Raw genomic sequence first — 15,752 nt, 5'->3', positions numbered from 1 at the left:
TTGTGTCCATTATCCATTTGAGATGTGTGTGTGTGTGTGTGTGTGTGTGTGTGTGTGTAAGGTGTGAGGTTTAGGTCAAGTTTCTGGTTTTGGCAGGGCTGTGGATGTCCAATTATTCCAGCCCCATTTGTTAAATATTCTACCCTTCCTCCATTGAATTACTGTTGCACCCTTCTCAAAAATCAGTTGGGCATATTTGTGTGGGTTTCTTTGTGGGTTTCCTGTTACCTACCATTGATGTATGTGCCTATCACTCCACCAATACTTCTAGCAATGAGTCTTTATATCAGAAAGACTGATTCCTCCTGTTTATCTTTCAAAAATTGTTTTAGCTATTCTAGTTCCTTTGCTTTTCTGTATAAATTTTACACTTGATTTTAACCAGAAGGCCAAGAAGTGATTCCACCTAAATTTTAGGCTAATCTTATCTATACCTACAAAAAACTTTCCTAGGGTTTTGATAGGGATTGAGTTAAACTTGAATATCAATTTGGGAAGAATCAACATGTTTTCTATGTTGTGTTTTAATACATGAACATGGTATGCTTCTCCATTTATTTAGATCAACTTTGATTTCCTTTAGTATTTCGTAGTTTTTAGCATTCAAGTCCTGAACATGTTTTGTTAGGTTTATGACTAAATATTTCTTTTAATTAGAATCATTATAAATTGTGTTGTATTTTTTGTTTGTTTTGGTGTCCATGTACTCATTGCTGATAAGTAGAAATACAATTGATTTTTGTATGTTAATGTGTCCCGCAACCTTATTGAAATCAATTATCTATTCTAGAAGAATATTTCTTGTTTGTTTTTTAAGATTCCTTAGTATTCTCTATATGAACAATCATGTCATCTGCAAATAAGGACAGTTTTATTACTTCCCTTCTAATATGCATAACTTCAATTTCCTTTTCTTGCCTTATTGCAGTGGCTAGCATTTCCAGCACCATGTTGAATGAGAGTGGTAAGAATGGACATTCTTGCCTTATTCCTACTGTTGGGGGAAAGTGGTCAGTCTTCCATTATTAAGTATAATGTCAACTGCAGGGTTTTTGAAGATGGTCTTTATTAATTTGAGGAAGCTCCCTCTATTCCAATTTTTCTGAGCATTTTAATCATGAATATGTGTTGAATTTTATTAAATGCTTTTTCTGAATTAATTGATATGATCATGTGATCTTTTTTTCTTCAGCCTTGTTCATATGGTTAATGATTAATTTCTGACTATTAAAATAGCTTTGTATCCCTGGAAGATACAAATAATGATTATTAATGCAAATTGGTTGTTGTTTCTTTGAGTCTCACCTAAATCATTTTTTCCCTGATCTCCACTGTATTTCCTCACCTTGCTAGAGAGGTTGACAAGGCTGGTTTCATAGGACACTAATCCAGGGAAAGATCATCAGGCCATGATTCTGGCAAGTATCACAGGGCAGTCAGCATGCCAAGGAAGAGAGTACTGCGGATAAATTAGACTTAACGAGGAGATGTATACATTGTGCAAAGCTTGCTGCCTTGGGGCCCAATGAGGTACCAGCCTTCAGCTGGTCAGTAATTTCTATTGGAGAACAGTGTGGCTGATTAATTCTAATTTTGCCCATAAACATACAAAGCATGAGGGGAGAATGCATCAAGCTATTGGAATGCAGTCCTCATGCACAGAAACTCACTTCCACTTACTTGCCTTACTATATTCTAAGAGTTCAGTCTACATTTTTGGTCATATGGAATAAATTGTCCTCAACAAATCCTAGACTTCGTCACATTAATCTAGTACAAAGCTATAAAAATACACATAGACTTCTAAAATTGCTCATAGGATGGGAAGGTGCATCTGAGAGAGATGAAATTTGGACAGGATTCCTTCTAGCCCAGAGTCTGTTATCACATTCAAGCTGCCTGGGAGAAAGGCAAGATTTGGTGTGTGGAGAATCTCTCTGTGGGCCTAAGACCCTTAGGGAAGCCAGAAATCTGAGGCAAATGTCCATTTAGAAGCAAAGACCATCTATAAATCTAATTCTCTCACGTGAGTCATCTAGTGAGGAATTTATATTTGTGTAGTGAAAGCGGGAAAACATTGTCTAGCATTTTAGATGGAAAGGGCTCCATATTCTGTCTATTTCCCTTCCCTAGATCAGTGTTTCTCAGACTTTTTTTCATTATATCTCCCCCTTGGGGAGACTTTTTACACATTTTTTTCCTAATTGTATCCCTGCCATCATGAAATTTGGACACTGCAGATATATTGTCTATCTGCTTACGTTGATGGGCAAGGTTGAGTTTTGGAGGGCCGTAATTCATTGCAATATCTAATTCCCCTCCCCCAACCACTTTTTTTGCCCCCTTGGCAGCAATATTTCCTCTGTTAAGAATATGTGTCTTAGATAAATGAGTGTCTAAACTCTTCACGAAAGCAGGAGAAACAGATATTCTGAAACCACCTTTAAGGTTGCTCCCATGTCCTGTCCTGAGAATTGCAATAGCAATTATTCTCCTTTATCTGGGTGCCACTATTGGCATACTTCAGTCCAGAACATGTAAAAAGAGATTTATTACAATGAAGGAAATATCAAGGAAGTCACTTTCAGGAAGTCTTGAAAGGCCTGGAAAGTCATAATCGGTCAGCTAGCTTCTCATTTCCATTATCTTCTGGAACATGAGTTCCCTCCAGCACAGGTTCTAGGTGAAGGCTCTCACTGGTTCCCGCCAACGCCCCCCCACCCCCAGCACTAGGTGTCTCGTACACAAGTCCACATGCCTAAATTCCTTATCCACACAAGCTTTCAATGTCCTTTCACTGTTATAATGAGGAAGAGGAGAGACAGAGGGTGAGTTACATGACACCACTTGTTGCAATGTTTGATGGCCAGACTCAGATGTCATCCTTAAGCAGACCAGCTTAATTTAAGAAATTATATAAAATCTAGTGTTATGCCCTGTGCTGAGTCTAACAGATTTTTGGAACGTGAATCATGACATACTTTTCAAGAGCAGTAGCTGCAATGTATTAATAAAGGGATGCGTCTGATCTACCCACATCAAAAACTTCTCTGATGCATTTTCATGGGGCTTTGGCAGGTGTCACCATGTCAGCTAGTCGAGACACCGAAGCTGTGTGGTGGCAGTTGAGCCTGCTAAGGAACCAGGGTTTGCCAGGGAAGACTGCTGCTGACCTTGAGGGAATCCCTAACATTCTATCCACAAACTGGTTTAATAAGAAATCTCAAGTCACTGGGAGAGAAACATGAGGCGGTTTCCTTTATGGAGTGTCTACCACCAGCTGGGCTCTGTCTTCCTGCCCTTTCCGTAGGCTGCCTTGCTCTTAACCACAGCTGAGCAGTGGTTGCCCTTTCCATCACCTCGATTATCAAAGCAGCCTCTCTTCAGTTCTGTGAGTCAGTGCTACTGACTTCAAGCCTCAACTTCATATCCAAGGGGACAATCTTCTCTTCCCACCTTCATGACCCCAGGGCGGTGTATACCAGGAGTTTGGCGGGGGCTGGAGAGTAAGACACAGTCTGCTTCCACGTATGCTTCTGTCCTCTTCTCCACTCTTGTGTTGGGGTGGCCTCTTGGGAAACTAAGCCACCGCTTTCATGTATCCTGCAGTCATTGGATATACCCACTGGCTCTGATGTTCCCGAACTATTTTGGTCTCTGTCAAGACGATGCCTCCAAATCCTAATTACCCTTCCTAACCCCAAATCTTGGGTTCACGACATGCAATTATTTATTTTTCCATACTCTCAGGAACCATGGAGGGGCAGTACTTATCTCTGCCTGGTGACACACTGTGCGATTTCTCCCCAGGGTTTTTTTTTTCTTCTCTGGTAACCCCAGTTTGGGTTCTCAAGACTTGTGCTCAGTGTCACAGCCAGGGAATACCCAACTCTCTCTACTTTCTGGACTTACTTTCAAGGGTCTACATGAAAACTTGCAAGTGATTTTCTTGAGGACTCCATCCTTTGACTTCAGGGAGCACAAGTCCCCTAGGAAAAAGAGGGAGGGTAGTTTGGGGGGGCTCATGGCACCCCCTGAACTTGGCAGTTTCATTCCATTCCCAGTTGTCTTCTGATACCTGGTGGGAGAAGGGATGGAGACTAGTAGAGGTCACGTTTCTTTGCCAGCTCGGTGGTGGTGTGTGACACATTAGTGACAAGAAAGCAGCATCTCACTCCCCATTACATGGCTTCTTTCCAAAGCTCCTGGTTCCTTTTCCCTCACAACGAGACCTTGCAGATATGGCTTTCGGTTGTTGTGGTGACAGATCTGGTGGCCACTCCACCTTACCTCAGCTCCATTGTTCAACTCCATCTGGCTCGACCTCTGAGTCTCAGTACAAATTCTCAAGGGAGGGAATCTGACTGGCTTTGCTTCAGACAGATGTTCACTACCGGTTTAACCAGACGTGGATGAAAGAGCAGGTCACCACGTAAAAGCGTGTTTTCGTGCACCCACTCATTCATCGGAGCTTATGGTTAGGATTGCCGTATCATCCTATCACTCAAAGTGAGGCTTTGTGGTGAGCAAAGGGCAGAGTTAACAATAATTCCCCAGGGACAATAGGTGTAAGTTGGGATTGTCCCGGGCAAACCAAGACGTATAATTACCCTCCCTGAAGAAAATTCCAAAGAAGGAAGAGTAACAACACAAGTGTGCCAGGTACATTTGTGATGTCGTGGAATACAAATAAGTCATGAGGCTCCTTGAGGGAAGGAAATGTGTCTTGTACATCTTTATATTTTGAAGTCTAATATGGTGTCTGTCAGATTCAGAGGCATCTAATGAATATCTGTGGAATGAATGAAAATTTAACAAGTTCCAAAAACTTGTTGGAAAATGTAGTTAATTTTTACATGTCAACTTGGCAACTTTAAAAAAAAAAAACAGAAAATGTTTGAATTATTCTCTCTGAGAGACATTTTAGAGTCTTGTTGATAAGGCTGCCTACATAATGCACTGAGAATTTTGAAGTTTGGGTCTGTGCCCTTTCTATAATTTGGCTTAAGACATACCCATGCCAAAGCAGCATGTTTCATTTTGAAAGAATCTTTCATTTGGAATGTTGGTGATTCTCAGGTTTCTACTCAAAACTTCGGCCCTTATCCACAGGCTTATGTTGGCAATTCTTTGTCAGGAACTTAAATGGAAATTGCAATCTTTCCTCTCTGTCATTGGTCATGCTCGGTTATAGTGTAAAACAGAGCAGGGAAATGAACTGTGGTTGGAGGGGGGTGGGAAGAAGGGATACAGAAGAGAGGAAGTAAGAGAGTAAAAGACAGGAAGATACCTGAAGACAGGAGCAAGGCCAGAGCCAGGAAAGAACCCAGAACAATGCCGAACATCGTCTCTGAGGAGTGCCAGGTATGTGTGGTATCTCATGGTGCCTATAAAAGCCCACTAACTCCCAGCTACCCCTCCTTTCGGGGACTCCCAGCCTCTCTCCCAACAGAGGCCTTTCTTAGGCATGTGCAGCCATTTCCATGTATGTGTCTGAAGCCGCCTCTGAGAACAACGTCTTTGGAACCAGCAGAGGGAAGCCGGGTGAACACCTTGGCCCTCCTCCACCTGATATCAGAGGGCCACTCTCCATGGGCCCTGTTAATATGGCCATGGGCCTCTAGCTCTGTTCCAGAAAGCATCTGACTCCAGACACAATGACAAAAATAACATTTAAGGGGCGTCTGGTTGGCTCAGTCGGTTAAGCGTCTGACTTTGGCTCAGGTCACGTTCTCACAGTTCTCGAGTTCAATCCCCGTCTGTGCTGACGAGCTCAGAGCCCGGAGCCTGCTTCGGATTCTGCGTCTCCCTCTCTCTCTGCCCCTCCCCCCTCACACTCGGTCTCTCTCTCTCAAAAATAAACAAGCATGAAATAAATATATAACATTTAAAGACACTATGAAAGTAAAATTGCCTTCTTCACTGCAGAGGGTGACGCCATTATTTTATTTACTATTTATTATTTTGACTTCACTGGGCTCTATTATTTTAATGAAAATATTGGCCGTGTTATGTCAGTTTCCCTGAGAGGAAAGCCTCCCCCACCCCTGCCCCAGACCTTGTTCTGTGGGAGAAGCCAGGCATTTCCCCTCTCTTGGGTGGCAGTTGCCTGAATCACAGACATAAAGCCTCAGAGTATTTAACTTGGCTTTGGTGAGTCTCCTTGCAAACTCAAACTTAATGAGGACAGGAAAATTATTACAGAGGTGTTCCTGATGGCGTACAAAATGAAGGCACATTTGCGCTGGTCAGTGACAAAAGGGGATACCTCACCCTGTGTCTCTGCCAACCTCGGGCTCCCAGAATTTCCCTGAGGCTTAGTTGCCTCAAAAACCCAATAAACAGCCCAGGTTGTTTATTGGAAAGGGGCTCTGCCTCTCACCCACCATTCACCATTGCCCCAGGTGGCCTGACCACCCTTGCTTTTAGGTTGGGAAAATGGTAAATTCAGAGCCATGTTTATGCAATGCACTGAACTGTCGCCTATAAGAAGAAAGCAGAGAGAGAGAGAGAATGAGGCTCAAGAAATAGATTAGCTTGGGCATGAAAACATGAGTGCATTTGTATCATAAGTAAACTGGAAGAGTTACAAGTTTTATTTTCTTTTTAAGATTTTGGACTGTTTCATGATGGTTTAAGTGCATACAATACTATTTTTTAGGCCACAGGTTGGCAATTGTGGCCTGCGGGCCAAATCCGGCCAGCCATCTGTGTTTGTTTTTTTTTTTTTAATTATTATTTTTTTCAATTTTTAATGTTTATTTCTGAGAGAGAGAGAGAGAGAGAGCATGAGTGGGGCAGGGGCAGAGAGAGAGGGAGACACAGAATCCGAAGCAGGCTCCAGGCTCTGAGCTGTCAACACAGAGCCCAACGCGGGGCTCGAACCCATGAACCGCGAGATCATGACCTGAGCTGAAGTCAGACGCTTAACCGACTGAGCCACCCAGGGGCCCCTAGCCATCTGTTTTTAAAAATTTCTTTTTCAACGTTTTTTATTTATTTTTGGGACAGAGAGAGACAGAGCATGAATGGGGGAGGGGCAGAGAGAGAGGGAGACACAGAATCGGAAACAGGCTCCAGGCTCCGAGCCATCAGCCCAGAGCCTGACACGGGGCTCGAACTCATGGACCGCGAGATCGTGACCTGGCTGAAGTCGGACGCTTAACCGACTGCGCCACCCAGGCGCCCCTAGCCATCTGTTTTTATAAATAAAGTTTTATTGGAACACAGCCACTTTCACTTGGTTACATATTGTCTATGGCTGCTTTTGTGCTACAAGACAGAGTTGAGTAGGTTCAACAGAGACCACATGTGATCCACAAAGCCTAAAATATTTATTATCTGGACCTTTACAGAAAAAGCTTGCCGCCTCCTGTTTTAGGTCAACTTTGACACACGGTCTCATCTTCTTCCCTAATTTAACAGGAGGACATTTATATATCAATGCAAAAGGAGAACACATCTTCCTCCCTCATAACTTGTGAACACGTCATTGCTTGTCCGTACCCACAAGCATTTCCTGGGGTGTTGTGAAGAGCATAGCATTTGAGTCCTGTCTCCATGGTCACCAGGTATATAACTCTGAGCCTGTTCCCTAACCTCTCAAGTCTTATTTTTCTCATGTGTATATGAAGATACCAACTGTACCTAGTTCCCAAGGATTAAATAAATGAATATACATTTTGTATTCATATAAAGAGTCGAGGACAGTGCCTGGCCATAGATGGCTCCAATGAATATTGGCTGCCCAGTGGTCCCTTTCCGCTGCATTGCCAATGTCTCTATACCTAACACTCCATAAAACACACATTTATCAGGACAGGGGAGAGAAGGAGAACCTGGAAAAGGGGGCAGAAACTCATTTGTAATTTAGCAAGATTTGAGGGCCTACCCCTTATTTATTTTTCCTAAAAATCTTTCAAAACAATTCATGAACCGGATGTACTGGAACATGGCCTACAGAATGGCTCCTATAAAATTTAAACCGACAGTTGAAGAGAATGACAACACTTAGTTGCTCCGGAATCGGCTCAGTCCACCAGCTCCCCGGAATCTGGTTACTACAACTCACTCTCATGCTTCAGTGGGCTAATTGTTCCTTGGATGGAATCACCCGCCTGGGCTGAGCACCCAGCTCTCTTCAAAGCACTTAATAAATTAGTGGCTCTCCACATGTACTTACCTGTGTGCCGCAAAGTCAGACACACAGGGTCTGGCCTGACCTGGGTTTGAAAACAGGAAAGCTAATCAGGTCATTGCTCAAAGCCAGTCCAAGGAGCACGAGAGTAATTTTCCCCGAGCACCCAGTGCCGTGTTGCCCCTTGACGGGACTGCTGAATCAATTAGCCTAATTAAATGAGGTGGAAAATTACTCCCACAAATAAGTTGCCATGAAAGGCAAGTCTTAATTTGGCCTAAGGGAAAGCAAACAGCTCTCCCCTGTGTCTTGCCAGAGTCTATGAATGGGGAATAATTGGCAATTTATGTGTGTGTGCTTTGAAGGCCACGGTACAAATATGTTTTCGTTGACAAGCAGCTGAGGCTTTCTCTGGTATAAAGAGAGAGTTCTAATTAAGGGACAGTGTAATTGTGTGTGTTGGCTGAAATGCCATGTGTACTGTGGCTGTGAACATCGAGGCCTGGGCCCTGTCCCACCGTGAGGAGCAGGGGCTCAGGTCAAGATGGACCCCTGGCAGGGGTGCTAACATCAGCCCCGTCAGCCTCTGATTTCTTCTGGGGAGGGGAAGTTTCCCCCAAGCTCACTAAGCCATGCAGACAAGTTCTGGAGATTCTACTGCAAGCGGCCCAGAAAGACAAACTAGGAAGTTAGAAACTAAAAAGAGTACCTTCCTTCCATGGACTTCACTACAGTCCCTAAGAATGATGTTAGAGAAGGGGCGCGCCTGGGTGGCCTAGTGGGTTAAGTGTCTGACTCTTGATTTCAGCCCAGGTCATGATCCCACGGTTTGTTCAGATCGAGCCCCACATCAGGCTCTGTGCTCCCTCTCGCTCAAAATAAATAAACTTGAAATTGTGTTTAAAAAGAGTGATGTCGGAAAAATAAATTTCTGAGTATGGGAAAGTGGTCAGAATTACTTAATAAGAAAAAAGGGTTGCCTGATGGTCTATGCGAGAGTGAAAGGCAGCCACCTCGCTCTTCCAAAATCCAGCACCCAAACTCTGGGACCGCCCTACCCCCTGCCTGCCCCAGCCCTAGTCCCATCTACATGGAGAACTTTAAGACCCCTGCATGGCTCAGGAGGCTGTAGGGCTTTGGGATCCTCAGAAAGGGCCATCTACAAACAGCCAATCTCTCGCCCACATTGGCCTCCTTGAGCAGCGTAACTCTGACGAGTTTTTTCCACCGGGAAGTCTGTTTTCGATATCTTTCTGGAAGATCTCTTCCCCAACAGGGATGAGGGCTTGAAAAAAGCAGGCTATAGGGAGGGAAAAAAATCCCTGCTGTACATGGGTAATTTAAAAATGAAAAACTGAAAATAATCACAGCATGTGAACTTCTCCCATCACCCTATTCCTAGGTGTCAGGTGGGACCCAGAACAATGTGCTTCTGATTCCAAGAAGTAGTTTAGATGAACAAGGCTGACATGGGTTCTCAGTCAACTCAACTCCCTCCCCTGTTTTCCTGGCCCATCCTGTAAAACGTGGCCCTTAATTAAGCCCCTACGATTGGCCAGCTTTTCCTTAGGAGCCCAGTTCATCTCCACCATGGGCTCCTAGAACCCTGGACAGTTGTCCTATGCCTTCCTTCCATCTAGCTGGGGACAAATGAATGATTCACTGGTGACCCTGAATGGGAGTCGGTAGACCTAAAAGGTCTTTGAGAATAGGGTGTAAAGGTGATGGAAGGGTTCAATCTTTTAACTGACTGAGGAAAATGGCTGCATCCCCTGCGGATGCCAAGAAAATGAATGTTGATTTCTCTGTGCCATGACAGGGCTCAGTTTCTGAGATACTAAGTTTGAGAAGCAGTATAGCTTGGAGTTAAGAGCATGGGCTCAGAGGAAGAGAGAGAAGGAGGATGGAGGGTAGAAGAAGGGAGAGGGGGAAGGAGAGCTAACATTAATGCCATACCTGCCGCGTGTTGGGCTCTTAACAAACATTATCTCATTTAAACCTCCCCAGAACCTACAGAATTCATCTCCAAAGAAGGACATCTAAAAAAAAAATTTTTTAACCTTTATTTTTGAGAGAGAGAGAGAGAGAGAGACAGAGTGCGAGTGGGGGAGGGGCAGAGAGAGAGGGAAACACAAAATCTGAAACAGGTTCCAGGCTCTGAGCTGTCAGCACAAAGCCCGATGCGGGGTGGGAACTCATGAACCACTAGATCATGACCTGAACTGAAGTCAGACACTTAACCGACTGAGCCACCCAGATGCCCCCCGCCCCCACCACAAGGAAGGGCATTTTAAAGAGAGACCTTTTGATAAAGCTCAGAAGTCATATAATTAAATGTTCCATTTTCTCTGTAACCCTCAGCCCGTTTCTGACCCCGCACCCCCTTCTCCAAACATATTCCATCCCAAACTCCCTCTCATCCTTAGGATGAGTCTCATGGATAGGTGGGAGTCACGGGGTGTCTTCCTTATAAAATATTTGATAATTTTTACAGCTAGCATTTTGCTATTTTTCTTTTACGGTCATAAAATTTGGTGTGAATGCCAAAATCTCTACCCTGGCTACCAAATGCCAAGTCAAATTGCCATATTACCCACCATCATTCCCATTTTACAGATGAGGGTCCAGAGATTAAATAACTGCCCCATATTTACAAAGCTAAACAGTGGTGGAACCAGGGTTCCAAAGCTATGCATGTCGGTTGGCTTAGATACTTGGTTTTCCATTCCACATACTTGAGGTCCTTCCCTGGACTTGAGATTTAGCGACACAGCCCCAAGATCATCCGCTCACGGGTCTCCATACCCCACGCCTAGGCCAGGACTCCACTCTCCTCTGAGTGTCCAGGGTCATGGATCAGCTTGAACGAGTCCCTTAACACGTTACGTTTTAATTTTCCTGCTCACGTTTCAGTAGCTTACTGTGCGGAATTAGTCTGAAGAATGTCTGGAGGTAAAAAAGTGGTTCCTGGGAAGCAAAAAAAAAAAAAAAAAAAACAACCCAACAAAGTCTAAAAAGATGCTACAGGAAAAAGCTTCTTTTCTGACAGGCACTATTTGTCTCAAACCCACATGGATTTTAAGTAGGCCATGTTGCTTTTTCTCACGTAACAGCAGGATCAGGTAAGTGGATCCATGCTACCAGTTTCCGTTTTTAATTTCCTTTTAGATTAATCAAATAACGTGGACTTGGTCAGTTGTTTAGGGGGCGGGAGAAACTCTTGAGACCGGGCAGCAAGAAGACCTAGAAAGAAGAGTCTCTGGGAGGAGCCTGAACTGGACTTTGAGGGTGCAAAGCTGCAAAGTTCTCGCTAGGGCTTGTGGGACTCTGAGATTCCCATGGAAGCCCTATCTATCTCCACAGGTCATTATTGATGAAGTTTTCAGGTGGCACCTGAACACATGAAGCAGTGAACTGTCCATCTAAACTCAAGAAGAGATCACAATGAACCAGAATGGACTATCTCTAATTTTGGCGGGGGGCGGTGGGGGGTAGCAAGGATTTTATTTTGTTGTATCAAAGGACAACAAGCTTTCATAGTTTGTCATGGCGCATTTGGGGAGCATGCAGGAGACTGAACAGAATGATAAGTATCTCCTTCTCTAGCCCTCAAGTTATTCATGGGCCAGATGATTTTTTTAAAATTTTTTTTTTAACGTTTATTTATTTTTGAGACAGAGAGAGACAGAGCATGAACAGGGGAGGAGCAGAGAGAGAGGGAGACACAGAATCTGAAACAGGCTCCAGGCTCTGAGCTGTCAGCACAGAGCCCGACGCGGGGCTCAAACTCACGGACCGTGAGATCGTGACCTGAGCCGAAGTCGGACGCTTAACCGACGGAGCCACCCAGGCGCCCCGGGCCAGATGATTCTAGTGTTTTCTCTGCCCCTTTGAGTCTGGCAAACACTGGTAATACCTCATAGTGTCTTTCAAGATTTATTTTCAATTTGAAACATGCACTGTAATTTGAAAATGAATGGGTTTTCTTTAAATAAATAATATTTGCCACTTTTTAAAAGAGGTATATTGGATCCCAGGCTGACACAGTAGCCAGGAGTCGGGATGCAGGTGGATAGAAATGGATTGGCTGGGAGCCCCGTCTTTGAACTCAGAGCATCTTTGCGTCCACTGCGGCCTGTGACCACCAAGGATCCACAGCAATGTCTGCCAAAGGTCAGGAAGAAGATGAGGTGCTTATCCAGCCTGGTGACAGCAAGACAGAGATGGAGGGAGAAAAGATCCACAAAATACCTATATGTATATATATGAATATGAATATGAATATATATGTATATACATATATTTTTTTTAACTTTTATTCACCTTTTGAGAGACAGAGACAGTGTGAGCAGGGCAGGGGAAGAGAGAGAGGGAGACCCAGAATCCGAAGCACGTTCCAGGCTCTGAGCTGCCAGCACAGAGACCGACGCGGGGCTCAAACTCACAAACTGTGAGATTATGATCTGAACCGAAGTCAGACGCTTAACTGACTGAGCCACCCAAGCGCCGCCCCCCGCAAAATATTTTTGAGCCCGAAGACTGTCCATTCTTAAGTAAAGACAGCAAGGACTCCACAGCCATATCTATACCTTCCCCATACTGCAGAGTAAGCCAACCCGCACCCCCAAATTGTGCCCCAAAAGGACGGCACTGCTCCAGGTAGCACCTTCCCTGGGAGCCTGTCTGCAAAGCTGAGGAAGTGATTGTTCCCTCATTCCAGGGACCCAGTAGGGACCCTCCAAAATGAGGGCCTTTCCCGAAAAAGCATCCAGGGGTCCTTTTTTAACCTCTGTGTCTCTGCTAAATCCACAAGGCTCTGTGGGGTTGGGTGGGAGCCAAGGTGGGATTAAGTGGAATTGTAGAAGTTTTCCAAATAAGCAGTTTCCTACCATTAGCAACTTCGCACCTACCGCTAAGGCTCAACTTCTTCCCCTCCCTGTCTTACCCAAGAGGGTATATAATAATTCTGTTGCGTGAGATAAGTGTGTACGCACGTCTGTATGTGCACACGCACACGTGCAGAGGCACACAGTGGGTCGCGTGTGCATGTGCAAACCTACACACGAGGATTGCATGGCCATAACCTTACCTACACTGCCCTACAGTTTCTTGGTCAAGCCCCAAGAAACCATGCACTGTGGACACCTCTACAAGCATCTTCAGTGTGCATGCATGCGTGTATGTGCGTGTACGTGTGTGGAGAAACATACGTATGTAGTTTTTCTCTTCTTACAGATTCTCTTCAAAGATTTCATCATGATAGCCACTCTTTTCCATTTCTATCCTAACCAGGTTTTCTGCTCTGTCTGCTTCACACATCACAAGACGAAGGTTAATTTTTTTTTTTTTTTTTTTAACAGCTTTAGTCACAGGACCTAGAGCTGCTGTTTCCAGCTTTCTTTGCTGGCCTTGACCTCTCTGGGGTATGTCCTACCAGAATTCCCCAGAAACACACCAGTAACTAGAACGCATGGCCAGGCATCTCAAGTGTTCCTTCTGGGTTATGTTACAAATTTTGGCTGAGACATCAACACATGTCAACATGTTACTTTCGGTGACATGTTTGTCTTTTCTGTGTTAGCTTTGGTTCAAGGCCGTGAGTCCATTTGGAGAAGTAACATTTCCAAGCCTTAGCAAAACTGGTGTAACATGCTTCATGGACTTTGGGGTTTCGCTCTGCCTGTCTCTTCCTCCCATCACTCTCCGTCCTCCTTTATTTTTGTTATAAATCCAAATGAAAAGGATATTTGGTGATCAAAGTGAATTCAACTGGCAGAGCATGAATGAATACAAACCAGTGAGCTCCCAGTGACCTCTGTCTTTAGTTGGATCTTGATGAGATCCATCCCTGGTGCCCACATTTGCTGCCTCTGGGAGGCTCACAGTCATCTCCCCTCTTTTTCATCTGAGCTCTGCAATTCTCTTTTATCTTCTCAATGACAATGGTGGTTCTATACTCACGTTTTAACCCTGCTTTCTCAAGGCTCTTCTCTCCATCCTCATTATTCAAACTGTCTTTCATCTGTTTGAAGTCGGGCTCTGGGGTACCTACAGCGTTCCTTCCAGAAGTACCAAGAGCTTCAAAGCCATCTCCTCTTGCCCCGAGAGGGGCTCGCTTTGTTTTGTCTTTCAAAGAGCAATTTCCTTTGGCTGTGCTGTCGTTACCTGTCAAGGGGAAGAAGATGCTGCCACCATCCTGCTCAAAGACCCGGCTTATGAAGTGGTCTAAAAATGAAGGTGTGTTACATACCCCTTAAGGGCAGTAGAAGATGGCCAGCAAGAAGCCAGTTTATAGGAAGCAGAAGAACATGATGTTAGTGTCTCTTTTTAAAAAAAAAAAAAAGCTCCAGGTTTTGAATAAATTACATATATATTTATATAAATATTTAAAATATATGTATATATAAAAATATATATTAAATATATATATTTTACAGAACAAGAAATTTTATTATCTCAAATGCTGGTGCATAACCAATAACAAGCTTATTTAGAGGAGGAGACAGAGGGGAAACTTCAGATACCAAAGAGGATTTCTGGGCAGGTTTAAAACCTTTAAAGATTGAGGGCATAATTGTTCAGTCTTTTTGTAGATGTAGGGCTTTCCTTTTACTTGACATTTTCCCTTTAACAGGTCTTATGTCATGAAGTTCAACCAAAGTCTTTCGCCTGTAATTGGCTTGGATAGACCACAAAGTGGAATCTTCAGAGTTCTCTCAGTGGGCTTTCAGTCCAAATGACTCAGACATCTCATGTCCTAAATTGGATGTATTAGTTACTTTTTCTCATGTAATTATTATCACTGGGCTTTTGTACTGGCAGTCTGTCTTGATGTTAACTTTTTCTTGCAAAACCATCCCTTACAGTGAAATATGAAAGATATTTTCCCCAACGCAAGGAAAAGAATCTGGATCAATAGCAAAGTCAAAGCCACAGGTGTTTCAGGAACATTCTCGAAAACAGATTTCCACAGTCCTAAGATGCCTTTTCTTCTTCTTTAACAATTTTTTCTTTTTCATAACTGTGCAGTCACTGCCCTATTCTATTCTGCAAGGCAACAACAACGACAAAAATCTTTTTTTTGAAGATCAAGTTTTTCATGGCCATGGTACTCTCTGGAATGAACCCGAAAGACCGTAGAATGTGGGGTCTCTCCTCCACTTTTCCTCCTCTTCTAACGGCATTTAGTTACTCTCTATCAATAATCTCATCACACCAGAGTTCTTCGGTCAGACGATTGACAACCATACGTGTAAATAGCTCTTCGATAAAAGCCAACTGAACAAATGGGGTCTTCTCATAATGCATTTGAAACCCGCCACCCGGGGCTGCTTCCCTGGCTCTGGATGTTCTCAGAAACATCCTGTTGGCTGCTTCAAGGGCCGCTGATACTCGGTGGCCGGCACCACTCAGCTGCTCCTCTTCCAGGGTAATCGTAGTAGTCTTCCCAGTCATCAAAATCCTCGCCCTCGTCCTGGCTCTCGAAGTCAGGGCCCGCGACCAGGCCCCGGCAGCTCCCCAGGGCCGGGCTGGTTAGCAAGGCCTCGCTCCCCCTGAGGCTCCACCATTGGCTGGGCCTCTTCCTCCATTGGGCCTTGGGCCTCCAGCTGTGGCT

At 44.2% G+C, this 15,752-nt stretch overlaps 1 pseudogene; it reads right to left on the bottom strand.

The window, feature by feature from the left end:
• Positions 1-15,200: 15,200 nt before the first annotated feature.
• Positions 15,201-15,752, bottom strand: part of LOC125937894 (EP300-interacting inhibitor of differentiation 1-like) — an 864-nt pseudogene continuing 312 nt past the window's right edge.

The sequence above is a fragment of the Panthera uncia genome (assembly GCF_023721935.1).
Source record: "Panthera uncia isolate 11264 chromosome B2 unlocalized genomic scaffold, Puncia_PCG_1.0 HiC_scaffold_24, whole genome shotgun sequence".
NCBI lineage: Eukaryota > Metazoa > Chordata > Mammalia > Carnivora > Felidae > Panthera > Panthera uncia.
The sequence above is the reverse complement of the archived record's forward strand: the minus strand, read 5'-3'. Positions and strand labels throughout refer to the sequence as shown.